Raw genomic sequence first — 18,493 nt, 5'->3', positions numbered from 1 at the left:
ATTTCCACAGAGCATTCTCTGTGCATTGTATGACTCCAGATTCCTCATTTTTATGAAGATACATGTCATATTGATTAGCAGTACATACTGCTATGGCATGACCTCATTATAAATAATTACATCTGTGATGACCCTATCATGATATAGCACATCCCGAGAAACAACTCCAGCAAATGTATCTTGGAAAGGATTCAGTTCTACCCACCACAGCATGTACATTCCTTCAGCTTTGGCCTCACACATTCCTTCTGAGGGCCAAAGTCCTCTTCTGAATCCATGTAACAGAGCAGCTAAGTTGATGAGCTCTCCATTCACATTGGCCACTAACCACCTGTGGGATTTGGGATAAACTGCTTTCCCTCTCTGTTCTTTGCTTTCTCATTTCTGTACTTTAACACTAATAGTTCCTAGTCTGTCAGCCACTGTAAGAAATAAAGGAAATGAATGAAATGAATGAAGATTCTAGCTTGGCATCACAAATGCCATCTGTTCTGGATATATTTTCTCTGATGAACATCTGCATTTATAAGGGATTTTAGTTTAAGAAGCATGCTCCTGTATCTGACATTATTTGCACTACGCAGAACTCCAGGTAGCACACCACATGTTTAGTCTTCATTTACTGTGGATGAAGGTGCTAAAGGAAAGAAAAACAAACTGACATAATCAAGAAAATCAAGTAGCAGAGGCAAAATAGTACCAGGACCCTCAGGGGGTGTGGCAATGAGGCCAGTTATCTTTAATTTACACCAAGCTGAAATCCAAGCAGATTAAGTTTAAATATTAGGGCCTTATGGAGACCCACACTCTACTGACCATGTCATGAACCAATGTTTATGTGAGTGAACCCTCAAGAAGAGAAAATATACCACAACAGAATTTCAGTTCATAGATGTGTGCTATCTCACATTTTTAAAATTTCAAATCCGTTTTACTTTTCAAATGCTCAGTGTTTATTTCATTTAATGTATATCTAATATGTTACATTATGATAACATTGAGAAGGATGATGGCTGAAAATTGAATGGATTTCTCAGTCAGGCCTTCTGAAAATCATAAGAGGAAAAGTAATGTATTATGTTAGTTTTTGAGATTCACCCACAATTGAAAGGAGTCCTTTCTGTAAAACCTCCTGCAAGGCTTTCAGCATGGGCAACACAGCCTGATGATTGCAAAATTGCTCTGCCTTAGCAATTAGGACTCCTGTGGTGCCCAAGGAATCCAATTATGGTGGGGAAGTCGTATAATAATATGGGAAGTTATCCTGATCGAGATGATATTTCACTAAGTTCAGTAAAGATTAAGCTTGAATAATGCTGAAGTGTGAAATCTCAATTATACATTCAGTTCCAAGGAAAGAGGTGCTTTTCTTGTAGACGCTTGTGATTTTTTTTCTCACCTTAAAAATATTGAACACGAACCCTCTGAAATGCCTGGAAATGCAGTTCTCAACGTGAACAGACAGGGTGGAATAATTCTGCTTCTTCCGACTGGTTCTCTACCAAGGTAACTGTATTTACTTTAGAGGCGTGGAAAGAGGATGCAGTATAGCAAGGAAATTGGCCTTAGTAGTCACTCCTCCATTTCTGTGGAAAAACATGGCAGCCAAAACAACTTCTGGAAGGAAGGGTTTATTTGAGCTCATGGTTCTAGAGGGATAAAAGCCCATCATGGCGGGAAGGCACGGCAACAGAAGCAGGAAGCTGACCGAAGTTCTCATCTTCCACTGAAAACACGGAGGAGAGAGAAAATTGCCTGTGGGTAAAGTTAAGAACTCTCAAAGCCTACCCTCAGTTATGTACTTCCTCCGGCAATGCCACAACACCTTCCCAAACAGTGCCACTCACAAGGGACCAAGTGTTCAAATGTCTATGCCCGTGGGAACGTTTCCCCTTCAATCCACCACGCCAGCTCACCCAGGACACCTGCCTTTGGGTCTCTGCTCTGCAGCTGCTTTCATCGCTGTCTGACTCAGAGGACTGAGCTACAGCTGTCAGGGTCCTAGCTTCCTCTTCAGTTACTGGCATCACAGCACCATTCCATCATGGAATAACAATTTAAGCCTATGGGGAATTAAATGAGTAGAAGTAAAATTGACAAATTATTAAAGTGACAAGTTCAAATAGAATTTCAGAAAAAAAAAATTGTTGCCTTATATAGAAAAAAAGAGAGAATCCAAAGGAACCCCACAAGGAATAATTAGATGAGCCACTTTGCAGCCAATCGGTATCTACAGGACGGAACACAAGGTGATAGATACAGAAATTTACAGACAACTATGTTTTAGGTGCCTGTGGAGGGGCATCAGCCCAGAAGGAAAGACATTGAAGGTCTCAAATGTGTGTTCAAGTGTCCTGATATGCAGTCAACTCCTCCAGCGTGACCTGTGACATGACCATGTGAGGCTAAGAGATGCCTAGATAGACAGTGAAACACCAAGTCCCATTGTGCTATGAACTTATTTTTTTTTTTTTTTTTTTTTTTTTTTACAAAAGATTAGCATTTGGATCTGGGCCTGAAGAACAGTGGCTGCCCTGACCAATGTGAGGAGCTCTGCTGTTCCATCAGGTGAGACCTAAATTAGAACAAAAATGAGATGTACAAACTCGCTTTATCTCTTTTTATCTCTTACAGCTCTGAGATTGTCTCAGCATCCTGGGCACGAACATGGGAAAAGATTTCTAAAAAAGTTTGGCTTACATTAAGCCTCAACTGGCCACAAAATCAAAATCATAGCCATCCTTATTTAGAACCCAGGAGATTATATCAAACTACTGGCAAAATAGGATTTGTAACACAGGGGACAGGCATACCTTCTCACTTATGGATGCATTAGCTTGCTTATTGTCTTTTCTCTAGCTTTCTTATAATGTAACTGTTCATGGAAAATAATGTTTCTTGAGATAGTCTCACTATCTAGCCCTGGGTGGCCTGAAACTTGTTATGTAGACAAGGTGGGCCTGAAACTCATAGTGGTCTACCTGCCTTTGCCTCCCAATATGTGTGCCACTATGCCTGGCCTGAATAAATTTTTTTATTGATTATTTTTTTAATTATTTCGTTTAATTGTTTTTAATTGTTTAATTGTGTATGAATGTAATACATTATGGTCACATCCATCCCCCCATACCCTCCTCTTCCCATAAATCATCCATCCCACATGGTTTACATATTTTTACTTTGTGTAAGGGGGAGAAATAATATAAGAACTGTGTGATAAGGGGGATGTGAAATGCCTTGTGGGCATGACATACCGTGGCACTCATGAACTTGCGGCAGTTACAAGTGCCTCCGTAAGGTCTGCAGAAGAGCGAGCCCCTAAAGATTCAGTCACAAATGGAGGAGTGGCTCATGAGGTCCAGTACCATACAGACGTGCTAACAGCAGCCAATGACTGCCGGTGGTGAGGTTATTGTCCTCAGTGGTGAAGCCACTGCTGAGTTACCCCTGTTGCAGTGGATACCTTCATATCCAAGTCCATATGGGCAACCCTGGCTAATCTCATTGGGTAATAAAATCTAAATATTGTAAAACATGGTGATGGGGCCATTTATATATTCCTATTATAGTGAAGCCACAGTGCATCATGATTAAACTAGTTTCTTTGTTGCTGCAACAAAACACCTGACCGAAGCAACTTTAAGGTTTGTTCTGCTCATAGTTTGAGGGATCGTACATCATGATGAAGAATGCATGGTAGCAGGAGTGTGAGGCTGCTTTTCACATTGTATCATCAGTCAGGAAACGGAGAACAAAGTGTGTTTGTAGTGGGTAGCTATTCCAGCTTTGATCTGGAAGTTCCAACCCCCATTGAGGCTTCGGTAACTGTCACGCCTACAAGGCCGGGCCAAGAAAGGACCCTGAAGACCTGAGATCCAGATGCGCCACCTCTCTTGGTTCCTGGACCCTGGATGCTGGAGGTAGACCGAGCAGAGTTCTCCAGAGAACACCGTTGGAATGTGCTACGTGTTTCCCAGACCCTGCAACCTACCTATCCCTTCATTTGTAAGTTATGCCACTAAATAAACCTCCCTTTTAACTACATGGAGTGGCCTTAATAATTTCACCAATATCTGGCGCTCACATGGGGGAAATTCCAAAGGCCTGGGTGGCTCTCACCCTCAGCTTCCTCCCCGGCTGGCGGGCACTTGAAGCTGAAGGTTACCTTTTCCTTTTTATGAAGTTCATGGCCCCATCCTATAGGATGGTGCCATTTCCGTTTAGGCTCAGTTTTCCCATTTTAATTAAACTACTCTAGATAATCCCTCACAGACATGCCCAGAGTTTTGTCTCCAAGACTTTTCTAGAGCTTGTCAATCTGACAGTTAATAAAAACCATCACAGTGGTAAACTGATAACCCACTAACTATCATGACCATACATCATGTACCACACAACTAGTTCTTTCAATTGTCTTATAATTTCCCAGTCTACTTTTTATGTAATGAGATGGGTCAAGAATTAAAGATGCAGGAGGTCTTATGACATTTCCAGAACAACACGGGCATAGAAAAATCTGTAATTTGAATCCAGTTTTACCTGACCCTAAATCTTGGGCATCTTTTCTTTTTAAAATAGTATGCTTATTTTCTGAAATGTTTTCTTTACATTTTTAAAAATAAAGAACATTTCCCTTGAGTATTCCTAGCTCTGTGGAAAGTGCTTAATAAATGTTTGAGCTGATTTTGAGTAAAAGAATGAGAATAGCAGCCACTATGTGGGCTTCACACACAGACTCACATATACTCCCAGCTCTCCAGCATACACCTTCAGTTCCCTTCCCAGGGTCTCTGGAGCCCCATCTCAGGGAAATCTTGAGCACGTGTTCTTGTGGAAGGGCTCTCTATACATGCTGAAAATTTATGAGAAAAACAAAGTTTTTGGTCCTAAATTTTGCTCTTGAAGCAGGAAATCTCAAGCTCTGAGCATTTAATTACTTACGACAAAACAAAGAAGCCAACTTAATAGGATAATTGCCCATGAAACAGAATTAAACAGAATCAAAAGAAAAACTGAAGCAACAATATTCTCTTGTCTGAGGGAAGAGCAAAGCTAATTGTTTTCTGTCTGAAGCTCCTTTTTGGATGTTTCAACCCTGCCAGTTTTTTCAAGTCCTTTGAGTAGTGTTGTGTTTTATTATTTTACCTACAGAAGAAGTAAGGTTTCTGTAATCTTGGTCTTTGAAGTTGACATTTAAAAAAAAAAAACTATTCTTTTTTATTTTTTTAAATTAAAATACAATCACATCACTTTCCCTTTCCCTTTCAACTCTGTAGCCTCTCACACATGCCTTCCTCTTTGCTCTCTCTCTCAAACTCAAGCCATCTTTTTCTTTAATTGTTTGTGGTGATACTTTATTTGTGCTGAAATGTGGGGATATTTTATTTGTACTTTAATAAATAAAGCTTGCCTGGAGATCAAAGGAAAAGGTCAGCCATTATAAGTAAACAAAGAAGTCAGGCAACGGTAGCACACACCCTTAATCCTATCACTTGGCAGGCAGGATCTCTGTGTGTTCAAGGCCACACTGGAAACTGAGCCAGCTGTGGTGGCTCAAATTCCAAAACTAGTTAACAATGTGGGTCTGGAGATCTGTACAGACAGACAGGAAGTGACAGAGCTGTGTAGGAAGAGGAAGTGGTGTAGCTGAACAGAGAGAGCAAATCAGATGGCAGAATAGCAAGGAATATAGAGGTGGGTAGACAGGAAGTAACTTGCATTTGGTGTTTGGGTGGGAGCTCCACCTCACACAGCTCCTCCCCAGCCCCACCCCTTCAAAGCCAGGCAAACATAGCTCCTGCCCCAGAGAGGTTCAAGACAACTCCCACAGGGGATATATAAGCGGCATCCCAGAAAACAGACACATGGTTTTTCTGGTCTCCTCCCTTTTTCCCCTCTGCATGGCCTGGGAATCGCCCAGGAGTGCTTTACCCATTTACTTGGGCTTTTCCTGATTTGGTCTGATTCAGTTTTTTGGGATGGCAGAGAAGCTTTCAGGAGGCCTAAAACTTATCATTTGGAAGCTGAAGACTTGTTGAGGTAAGGTTAGCTGGTGGCTTTCCCTATTTCCCTGATCTCTCTAAGGCTTTCACCTCTATATTTGGCTCTATGTTTTTTTTTTATTTAATAAGACCATTTAGAAATTCCTCTATAATTGGCACCCAGTATTAAGCATAAGCTAATGGCCAAGCAGTTATAATTAATATAAGCCTCTGTCTGTTTACTTGGGGGATGTGAGTGGGAGAGATTTGTCCCAACCACTGGTGTCAGGACACAGGAAAACTTCCAGCTACATTTGGCGTATCAACATGGGGCTCTCAAATTTCCAAAAGGCCTAAAAGAGTTTAAAAGGGGCTTCTAAACATACAATAATGGAGACAAAAACAACTTTCTACTCATGTCTCATGTGGATCAAGATATAGAGATGCCAAGGTACAGAGACTCCATGGCATGTGGACTTGAGCTATGGTATGGTGGGTTCACAGCATATGGGCTTGATTGCAACATATAGCTTTTGCTAGTACAGACAAAAACAAAACAAAACAAAAACAAAAGAAAAGAAAAAAAGAAAAGGTTTTTGGGTTACACGCTGCTGGATGGGGGCGTGGATACACTGCTTCCCAGAGTCAGCAGTAAGCATGATTCCCCCAGAGCTGGTGGTAAACTTAGCTCTTCCATGTTAGGAAGCTGAGGTGGGCAGAGCCAGCAGCCAAAGCTGCCATTGCAGTCCTAGTTATACTGAAGTTTAATGTAATAGATTTACAATAAGACAGATTCAGATGAAATAAACCCTAAACAGTTTACAATGTGCGTAAAAATGTACATAGACTTGGGAAAGAGAAGAAAATGAATATAGACAGTTATATAAAGAAATAGTTTTTTAAAATTCTTTAAAAAAGACAGTAAAGGTAATATAAAAAATAAGCCATGTAAAGAAGGATATTACACAGAGAATCTGGATTGTGTTGTCTTTGGGATTTTTAACTGCAGAGAGACATTTGATTGTAAAGGCTGCTGAGTTAAATCAATATGAATATTTTAAAGGTATCTCAATTTCAAAATTTATGTCTAAGGATACGTTGCTTTGGAAAAAAGGTTCTGCTTTTGTTTCCACAGAAGATGAGTACCTGTAGGTTGCTTCCAGGCTAATAAGGTTTGATCAAGGAAGATCCCCTGAGAGGTCTCCAGATGATCTAACATCCAGAACAGCTTCAAGGCAACTGGCTCAGAGAATACAGCAACACAGACTATTCCAGTCAGGACTTGACCATAATTCTTAATTTTCTCAGGATCCACATAAGATTGCCAGTTCCCAATTCTCGCTCATATAAACCCTCCTCTTCCTCACTAATTAGACGCCCAGTGCTCTACCAGGGGCCTAGCCGTGGATGTCTGCATCCAGATTCCTCAGTCCTTGGATGGGGTTTATGGCACAACTATTAGGGTGTTCGGCCATCCCATCACCAGAGTAGGTCAGTCCTGGCTGTCTCTCGACCATTGCCAGTAGTCTATTGTGGGGGTATCTTTGTGGGTTTCTGTGGGCCTCTTTAGCTCTTTGTTTCTTCCTTTTCTCATGTGGTCTTAATTTACCATGGTCTTCTATTCCTTGTTCTCCCTCTCTTTTCTTGATCCAGCTAGGATCTCCTGCTCTCTTTCCCTTGACCCTTGCCCTTCATTGCTCCCACTCATGTCCAGGCTGTTCATGTAGATCTCTTCCATTTCTCCGTGTCTTTTTTGGGGTCCCGTTTTCCAGGTAGCCTCACTGGTGATGTGAGTAGCAGTCCAGTCATCCTTGTTCCACATCTAGCATCTTCCTATGAGTGAGTACATACCATATTTGTCTTTCTGAGTCTGGGTTACCTCACTCAGGATGATTTTTTCTAGATCCATCCATTTGTCTGCAAACCTCATGATGTCATTGTTTTCTCTGCTGAGTAGTATTCCATTGTGTATATGTGCCACAATTTATTTATCCATTCTTCAGTTGAAGGGCATCTGGGTTGTTTCCAGGTTTTGGCTATTACAAACAATGCTGATATGAACATAGCTGAGCAAGTGCTGGATAAAGCACAAGGACAAATAACCAAATGAATGGAAACACATGAACTATGAACCAAAGGCTGAGGGGCCCCCAACTGGATCAGGCCCTCTGAATAGGTGAGACAGTCGATTGGCTTGATCTGTTTGGGAGGCATCTAGGCAGTGGTACCAGGTCCTGGGCTCATTGCATGAGTTAGCTGTTTGAAACCTGGGACTTATGCAGGGACGCTTGGCTCAATCTGGGAGGAGGGGACTGGACCTGCCTGGACTGAGTCTATCAGGTCGATCCCAGTCCTCGGGGGAGACCTTGATCTGGAGGAGGTGGGAATGGGGGGTGGGCTGGGGGGAAGGGGAGGGGGCAAGGAAGGGAGAGAACAAGGGAATCTGTGGCTATTATGTAGAACTGAACAGTATTGTAAAATAAATACAAAAAAAGAAGCCTTAAACCTTAAAAAAATAAAAATAAAAGATTGCCAGTTCCCTCAATCAGCAGGAAGTAGTATGAGAAGCTACACACAATTCCAAAAATATTGTTTATAAATGTTTGTTTTTATTTAAACGGTTGATAATAAATGCAATCTCTTTGTAAAGAAGAAAAGAGAATATATATGATAGGATAAAAGGGTAGGTTATTGAATCTACTTTTAAAGAGTGACAACATATTTGAAATGTTTTACATTGCTATGGATTTTAGTTTATTGATACAAATTTAAAGTTAATTTTGTTAAACTATGTGTATATTTCTACTCTTGTTTAAAGTATTTTGTTTATGCAACTCATTTAAAATTGTAATGTATAGTTGAGTATTGCAGATTAATAATTAGTCATCTATGATAAACTTATAGTCATGTTAAGTTTTTTAGGAATACATAAATATATTTAAATTAGGTAGGTAATCTTCAAACACTTCAAAGACTTACAGAATATGGCATTTAAAATGTTTTAAGAACTTAGACTTTTCTGGACAATGAGACACATCTGCTCCTGTCCAACCAATTACTTCAAAGAGGAGGATGGGTGTGGAAGACATTCCATATGGAGTTTATCTTCTTGGCAAAAATAGCCATTTGGGTAAGAAACTGTTCTTGCCTGGACGGCTGATAATATGTTGTATGAACTGGACAGACAAGACCCATAGGAAGGTGACCACTGAACTTTGCTAGGCAAAATGGTTTTTCAGGTTCCTGCTTCACAGAGGAGACTGCCAAATATTCTACAGGACACAGAGAAGTGACTAAAGAACTCTAGGTCTATTGACTGAAGATGTATGCCCCAATGTTGCAGAGGAACTTTGGATGACTAACCAGGCAGGCAACTGTCTCTGTCATTTCCAGATTTTTGGAAGTAGCTTACAAAGCACTTCCTGTTTACTTAGGTAATATTATATCCTTCTGGGGTCTTTGATGTAGTTGAAGACTAGACAGTTATAATTTTCCTTAGTTATGATAAAAGATAAATTATTTATGAAACTTTAGACTCACAGATATAGGATAGATAGAGTATTTTCTTTAATTTTGTCAAATACAAAAGGTTAGATATTATAACTGTAATTCTTCCTTGATAACTGTTCTATTATATATAACTTTACTTTGTTATAGTTAAAACCTTTCTTTTTGATTAGATAGAAAATGAGAAGGGCTATAGAATGTTGTTCTATATGCTGTATGTGTTGCTCTGATTGGTTGATAAATAAAATGCTGATAGGCCAGTAGCCAGGCAGGAAATATAGGCAGGGTGAGCAGGCAAAGAGAATTCTGGGAAGAGGAAGGCTGAGTCAGGAGTCACCAGCCAGCCACAGAGAGCAAGATGACAAGGCAGAACTGAGAAAAGGTACCAAGCCACATGACCAAACATAGATAAGAAATATGGATTAATTTAAGTGCAAACACTAGTCACTATTAAGCCTGAGCTAATGGCTGAGTAGTTATAATTAATATAAGCCTCTGTGCATTTACTTGGGGGACATGAGTGGGAGAGATTTGTCCTGACCACTGGCTGGCCAGGACACAGGAAAACTTCCAGCTACAGCCTCTTCTCCGGGGAAGACTAACTCTTCACTGTCAGCATTCTTTAGCTACCTGTAGTTCTTTGTGGAGGTTTGAGGCCTTGTGAGATTTCTCCCCTCCATGTCAGTATGCTAATGGGCATTGTCATTGTTCAGATCGTGCTTAGGTAGCCATGTTGTTGAGACTTCATGGATGTACCTTTTCTGACACTTTTAGGAGATTCAATCTCATGACAGACTTCCTGGTCCTCTGCAGTACAATTTCTGTAATGTTTTTCAACAGTCACATTGCACTCAAAATAAACATGATTAGTTACAATCCACAAACATGGCGAGTTGTAGTATTCCCTGGGAGAAGGTGACACCCCCATCATTTCCCAAGATAGAATGATAATGCCAATATTAGCATAATTTCAGACATAATCCATCAGGCACTGTTGAACATTCACTGCCAAATTATTTCAAGCTACACCATAACACTCATGAGGGGCTTAAATGTTGCATGCTCATGGTGCACTCTGTAGCATGAATCTTAATATGTCTTATTAATAATAACAAACCTGAAGCTAGATATTGGGGTGAATGCTGAATGATCAGAGAAGCAGAACAAGCCACAGCTTCCTCACCTCATTAATGCTTCAGCTGATCCTGTTTCCTCAGACTGGAAGCATCTGTGTCCTCATATCTGAATGGATCTCAGCTGAACTGCTGCTCAAAAGCCTAAAAGCTTAACCAGCTCTAGTTCCTGGTCCTCATGCCTTATATACCTTTCTGCCTCCTGCCATCACTTCCTGGGACTAAAGACTCACTTCCTGGGGATAAAGGTGTGTTTACTGCCTGGCTGTTTCCAGTGTGGCTTTAAACTCAGAGAGATCAGAATGGATCTCTGCCTCCAGAAGGCTAGGATTAAAGGTGTGTGCTACCACTACCTAACCTCTATGTTTAATATTATGGTTGTTCTGTTCTCTGACCCCAGATAAGTTTATTAGGGTGCACAATATTTTGGAGAACACAATATCACCATAGCACTCCTCATATTCCTAGGAATGTACCCCAAGAAAAGAAGTTTCATTCCACTCAATAGAAATTAAATTTTAAGGTTTATTTTTTTCATTGGGAATTTCATTCATGTGAGCTGTATTTATATCATTTCTACTTCTTCTCCCTCTGTCACCTCCACCTCTTCCTGTGTCCTCCAATTCCCTTTCAACTTCATCACCTTTTGTTCTTTATTACTGTTACATATACATGTAACAATATTTATATATATTTACATATAATATACATATGATTTTACATATTATATATACACAGTATAAATATATATTGCTATATATATTATATATGTGTGTAACAAACACATACACACACACACACACACACACACACACACACACACACACAAACCTGTTGAATCCACCTAGTGTTGCTCATATGTATGTGTGTTCTGAGATGATCACTTTGGTTTGGATAACCTATCATTAGAAAGACTGAGTTAATGCTGATTAGCTTAATGTATTGTAGTTTTTACAATGATATCTTATGCAGCCATAAAACTAGAGTTTAGATTCCTATTTAATAATGGAGGAAGGTTTATAATATGCAGGGTATGATGAATAAACTTTGGTTAATATTCATTGATCATAATTGATAATATGTGTGTATATATGTGTAAATGTATTGGAGATCAAATGTATATATTAGTTACATATAAAGTTATTTTTCTAGAATTAAATTTGAATTTTCTATCAATTTAATTAAATCATAATATGTAAACAAAAGACAGTTAAAATCTGGGATGACTTAGATAAGTACAAAAATGCATAAGTATTCTCAATAAATGACTTTTAAAGATGAAAGGTAAGGTCAGAAGGAATCTCTCCTGTCACACAACAGTGCAGCTCATCTGTGACAGACAAGAAGCACCCTACAAAAGAGTACAAGTAGAGCCTGGAGAATTGTAATTCAAGAAAGTGCTAGTTAAAAACACTTTCAATGAGTGAATTAAAAAGGAAACATTGTATGTTTCCAAATACTCAGGTTTTATATAAAACAATAATGATAATGATAAAAATAATAGTAATAATAATAATAATGTCAAAAAGTTTGTCTAAGCTGCTCTGCAGTCAGAATGAAGTAACTCCTCACTCATACTCAGTACTCACAATAGGTCACCAAACAAGCCATGAAAGTAGTAGGGTTCAGGGGTAAAAGGATAAGAATGAATAATGGGGTATTAAAATGAACAAAGTACACTATACAGACTATAACTTATCATTAAAGAATAAATATAAAAGAATCTTCATTCTGCACCTACAAGTCACATATGATCTTTCTTCATGATAATTAAAATATTTTTATGTATATTGCTTAAACTTCTCAAATGTTTTCTTTGGCTTTCCAGAAAAAAAAGTCCAAATCTAGTTGATTTAGAACAGGGTACCCAAATGTTTAAAGGATTATTACAATTTCTGCTCCTTAATTAGTATATTGAGAAAGATTAGTGGGGCAGTTCTGAGTCCACTCTCAGCTTGTAGCTAATCCAGTTTGTTAGATAGATACTTGGTGTAGTCACTGCACACTCCACGACTAAAGACATTTTCCCCCTTGTTCACAGTTGAATGAAGACTTGTGGGTATTTGTTACAATTATATCAAGTCTATGAGGAGAATTAGAACCGCTTCAAGTTTTTACTGATTAAAGAATAGTAGTCCTTTGACTCTTCCTTCAAATTCAGTTTTCTTCATGCAGATATCTACTTTCCAGAACACCACTTAACTAAAGAGATTTCCCTTAGCCTGCTGTGTGTTATTGGCATCATCCTGAACAAATACTTACTGCATCATTTGTTATGAGGCAGACAATGCATCTTTAAACCCGTGAACCAAAAGATGTTAGAGCTTGCATTTTTGTGAACTGAGTTTTGGAATCTGATTCATTGTTGTTCAGGTTCAAAATGTCTCCATCTCCTGTTAAAGAATCTCTTCTCCTACCTCTGAGGTAGAAAATAAAACTCCTAACTTTTTAGGTGAAACCTTAAAATGTCAGTAAAATTAAAGTTTATACTCAGCAATTACAGTGTAAATGCCACAGGGTGGATAATCTAAGGAGCAAATATTCTTCTCTGTATTCTCAATAATGTATAAGACTTTGGATGCAAGAGTTATTTGCACTAGAATTTGAGTTTTTAAATTATAGCTATTTCTTCTTTCATCTTTATGTTCCAATGGCTAACATGATGCCTGGCTACATTGTGATATAAAAAATACTGGATAAGTGAAGGAATGAATTAGTTTCACAATGACAGTTAAATAAATGGAAACAGTGATTTGCAATAAAGAAGCTAAGTGAAATAGGACAATGTGAAATTCTTTTTACCATGTTCACCCCAAGGCATGTATAGAACTCATTACAAATTTCACACAGCACCACCATTCACCAAACAAACCCAAGACCACCACTGACAGACTCTATATTTGGTTATAAAACATTTGGAAAATTTAGAATACAGGTTATAACCCCAAGGATATTAATTTTAGCCATTTTACTGAAGCTGCAAGTTTGTGGATATTTTATTATTAGAGTTTTACAACCTTCAAATGCCTTCCACAAGCTATAATAAATTTCGAGTGGAAAATTCACTTATCTGTGGAATACAGTCATGGCCTTGGTGTAGTCTGGGTAAATTGGAACCATAAAACCACTAGAGATGCAAGAAACAAGGTTGTGTTATTTGCTTTCCTGAAATTAAAAACAAAAAAATGGTTACATGGGAAAGACTCCATCTTTGTAGATTTCTTATATGAATTATACAACTCATTTAAATTCATTGACACTCTATGTACTTAATATCAAATACTGACTGTGTCAGGAAAGAACATTATATATATATATATTAGCAATACAATAAAGACTTTTGACTTTTGCTGTCTTTCAAAAAGCATAGTTTTAGAGTTAGTTGAACTGGGTTTGTAACTTGGCTGAGCCACTGGTGTGTGTGTGTGTGTGTGTGTGTGTGTGTGTGTGTGTTATGTTTGTGGTGTGCATATGTCTATAATTTATGTTCATTCCATTTCAGTCTTCTTACCAAAAGGCCTTCTAGACACACTCATTGTAACATTCAGAGTCCACATTATGTGACTTCCCCTTAAAGGCTATTATCAAAAAGTCTCCTGCATACAATTTTCAATGTTCTGTGTCATGTAGCTCTGCCCTTTAGAGTCACATAAGGTTAAGCCAGGATGTAACTTTATTAACTCTTTTCCCAGAACAGAATAATAGTAAACACATGATCCTACCAGAACATCTTTTCTCAGAATTATTGTAAGGTTCATATGGCATTTTCTATGTGATGATTGCTTCATAGTGACATTTAATACACACAGCAGCTCTGTTTCCAAGACCCAACCCCCCAGTCTAATTCCTAGCAATGCAACAGAGCACCAGTTGCGGTTTTCCATGCTCCCTGCCAACACCTCCAGTGATCTCATAGACAATTCCCTCCTAGACACCTTCTACCCCACTTATAAATGTTTCCCAGCCCCTAACTCCATCAGTCATCCCCTGATAAACTATAAGCCATGCCTGCCAGAAAACCAGGTAGACTGCCCACAGACCTCTCCTCTCTCTGTTCCCTCAGACTCATCCCCCAGCTCTACATCCGCAGCTCTACAACAGAACACCCTTGGCAGCCCTCTATGTCCCCTGACTCCCATAGGATCTCCTGTGGATCTCATGACCATCCCCTCCTAGCCTCCCTCTCCCAGCTTGTTGCTTTGTCTCAAACTCCCAACTTTAACAGGTACCATGTGCTAACCCGAAGGGCTGCTCAACCCATGGCAACAAATTAGCTGAAGGCAGACCCACATCTTTCCTACTGCTCCTGCGAGCCAATTACCACAATCTAATCCCCAGCTCTGAAGCAGAAAACCTGCTGTAGTCTCTCTTTCCACTTTGATCCCACCCCCTGTGGATCACAAAGACCTTCTCCTCCAACTTTCCTTCCCCAAACTCATCCTAGTCACTCAGTCTCCAACACCAACAGGCATTCCCTGTGAACATCCTAGCTGAAAAGGCCAGGGAAACAGGCGACACACAGCCATCACACTCTGTAGGATTAACGTAGTAAAAAAATGGCCATCCTTACCAAAGCTATCTACAGATTCAGTGAAATTCCCCATCAAAGGACACCATCAATAGGACAAAAATAGCAGTCTATAGAATGAGTAAGATTTTTACTAACTCCACATCCAATAGAAGAATATGGATAAAGAATTCAAGAAGCTAAATATCAAAACACCAAACAATTTAATTAAAAAATGGGGAACATATCTAAAGAGAGAATTCTCAAAAGAGGAATCTCAAATGATTGAGAAATACTTAAAGAAAAGTTCAACACCCTTCATCATCAGGGAAATACAAATCAAAACTACTTTTATATTCCAACTTATACCTGTCAGAATGGCAAAGATCAATAATACAAGTGACAGCTCATGCTGGAAAGGATTTGGAGCAAGAAGAACACTCCTCCATTGCTGGTGGGAGTACAAACTTGTATATTCACTATGGAAATCAATCTGGAAGTTTCTCAAAAGGCGGGAATTGATCTACCTCAAGACCCAGCTATACTACCCTTGTACATATTCCCAAAGGACACTCCATCTTTCCGCAAGGGCATTTGATCACCCATATTCATTGTGACTTTATTCTTAGTATCCAGAAACTGAGAATAACCTAGTTGTCCCTCAACCAAAGAATAGATAAGGAAAATGTGGTATATTTACACAATGGTGTATAACTCAGCTATTTAAAAAATGACATCATGAAGTTCACAGGCAAATGGATGGAACTGGAAAAAATCATCCTGAGTGAGGTAACCTAGAAGAAGAAAGACAAATATGGTTTGTATTCAATTATAAGTGGATATTACCTCTCAAGTAAATGATAACCAAGTTATAAACCTTAGACCCAGACAGGTTAAGTAAAGAGGGAGTATCTAGGAGTGAGGCATAAACCTCTCTGGGAATGGGAAATAGAATAGATTTTGTGGAAGTACTTTGGCTTGGAGAAGACTGGAACAGAAGGGTCATGGGGGCGTGGGGATGAGGTGGAGGAAAAGAATTCAGGGATAGATGGGTGGAACTGGGGAGCACTTGGGTGGTAGTGTGGAAACCTGGTACAATGGAAACTTTCTGGAATCTATGAAGTCCTAATGAAGTCTCCTAGCAATGGGGGATATGGAGTTTCAACTGGCTATCTGTTGTAGCCAGATGAGGCTTCCAGTGGCCAGGCTCGGTTGTGTTCAGTTGAGTTGTTGGCCATAGGGACCCCATGGAAATCTACAAACAACACAGGCTGTTGCTAAGACAATGTGTTGCTCTCTGCAAACTGATAGCTGGCCCCATTGTTAAGGACAATACCCACACAATTCATTGAACATGGAGCACTGACTCCTATGTTCTAGTGTGAGAAGATAATTTGCAGAATACCAAAAGAAAAACATGGACAACAATTTTTGACCTGTCTACAAATTATGCTATGGCACAGAACTTGTAGGAGTAGCAAACTAATGTCTAATTTGACCTAAGACCCACTCCATAAAATGGCCCTCATATCCAGTACTACTAGGGTAACCAAAAACCAGAGACTAGATATCCCAGAGACCTAGTGTAAAACCAAACACTACTAGTCTAAAAAATATTCAATAAAATGATTCCTAATGATATTCTGCTGCACTCATAAATCAGTGCCTTATCCATTTATCATTAGAGAGACTTCCTCAGGCAACAGATGGAAACAAACACACAATCCCACAGCCAGACATTATGGAGAGAGAGAGAGAGAGAGAGAGAGAGAGAGAGAGAGAGAGAGAGAAGAGAGAAGAGAGGAGAGAGAGAGAGAGGGAGTCTAAACTGCAGGTCTCCATCAAATCCATCTTCTCTGAGCTCAGGGAGTCTCACTGAAGAGGAGGTAAAAAGATTGTAAGAGCCAGGTAGAGGACATGAGCAGAACAAGGTCCTCTGAATCAAATAAGCAAGGTGCTTATGAGTTAACAGAGACTTAAGCAGCAAGCAAAGGCCTACATGGGTTTGCATCAGGTTCTCTGTGTATGTTATAGTTATTAGCTTAGTATTTTTGTGGGAGTCCTGACTGTGAGAAAGAGTGGGTCCCCGACCTTTTCCTCCTGTTGGGTTGTCATGTCTAACTTCTATATGATAGATTTTATTTCATATTGCTATATTTTATTTGGTCATGTTTTGTTGTTATCTCTTAGAAGCCTATTATTTTCTAACGAGAGACAGAAAGGGAGTGGATCCAGAGAGGAAGGGAGATGGAGAGGAACTGGGAGGAGTAGAGGGAGTGGAAACTATAATCAGGATATATTGTGTGAGAAAAGTATCTTTTTTAATAAATGAAAAAAGTAAGTGCTAAGAAAATGAGCAAGTTCATTAAGGCAAAATACTTCAAACATATTACATAGAAGTGCATTTTTGTCATAATAAACTCTATTCTAATTTTTAAAAAGTACATGCAGCATATTTATATGGCAAGCTTCATGGCTTTGTACACATAATACAGGTACAAAGCGATTCACTGACATCTCAAGGGGTAAGAATTAGCCAAGATAGAACCACATTCCAGACATTGTGGCTACAAGGCTCTATGTTTGATCTCTAGGCTACCCGAGACATAAATGAGATCCACAGTGAAACAAAATGATAAACATCATATGCAAAATGTGAAATGGTTTAACTAAACAATTTTTCATTTTCAATGCTTACTACAGTGGATTTGAGAATCCACTGAATGGTCATCCCTCTGCTAAGTGCTATGGATAATGTAGTGGTCAACAAATGAGACAGACGCCATATCAATCAACCTAAAATCAGGGACCGAGGATTACTTGGAGGGAAGAGAGACAACAATACATCATCCTAAAAATAAATGAAAGGGATGAAATTTCAAATCAAAGAATTATTGACGCCTATGTCTTTCTTTTCACTTAGAGTTGACACCCAAACCTTAAAAATACTTGAGTAGGATTAGTACAGATATTGGTTTATGTTGAAACAAAATTCACTTGGTCTTAAGAAAGGAGAGACTATGTAATTTATGAAATGTTTTTATTCTGGATAAAAAATTAGAGGGTTGCCCACATTCAGAGGTCTCCCCATGCTCCACACAACCACAGCTCTGTCCTGGTACATTATACTTATATACAATCTTTCAACTCTATGCTTTTTCTTTTTAGCCATGGACCTTTTTTCACAACAGCCCATGGCCTTGGTGTCATATCAAGCTTGTGTTAGAGTGTTATCAGCCCCTCTATGACAAACACAAGCTCTACTTCCTGCTGCACTGCTTCTGTTTTACACATCCCTTACTCACTAATCTGCCTTTGTTTTGTTTACAAATGCTCCACCACATGCTCTCACACCCCTCTGTATA

This window comes from Peromyscus maniculatus, chromosome 20 (assembly GCF_049852395.1).
Source record: "Peromyscus maniculatus bairdii isolate BWxNUB_F1_BW_parent chromosome 20, HU_Pman_BW_mat_3.1, whole genome shotgun sequence".
NCBI classification, from domain to species: Eukaryota; Metazoa; Chordata; class Mammalia; order Rodentia; family Cricetidae; genus Peromyscus; species Peromyscus maniculatus.
The sequence above is the reverse complement of the archived record's forward strand: the minus strand, read 5'-3'. Positions refer to the sequence as shown.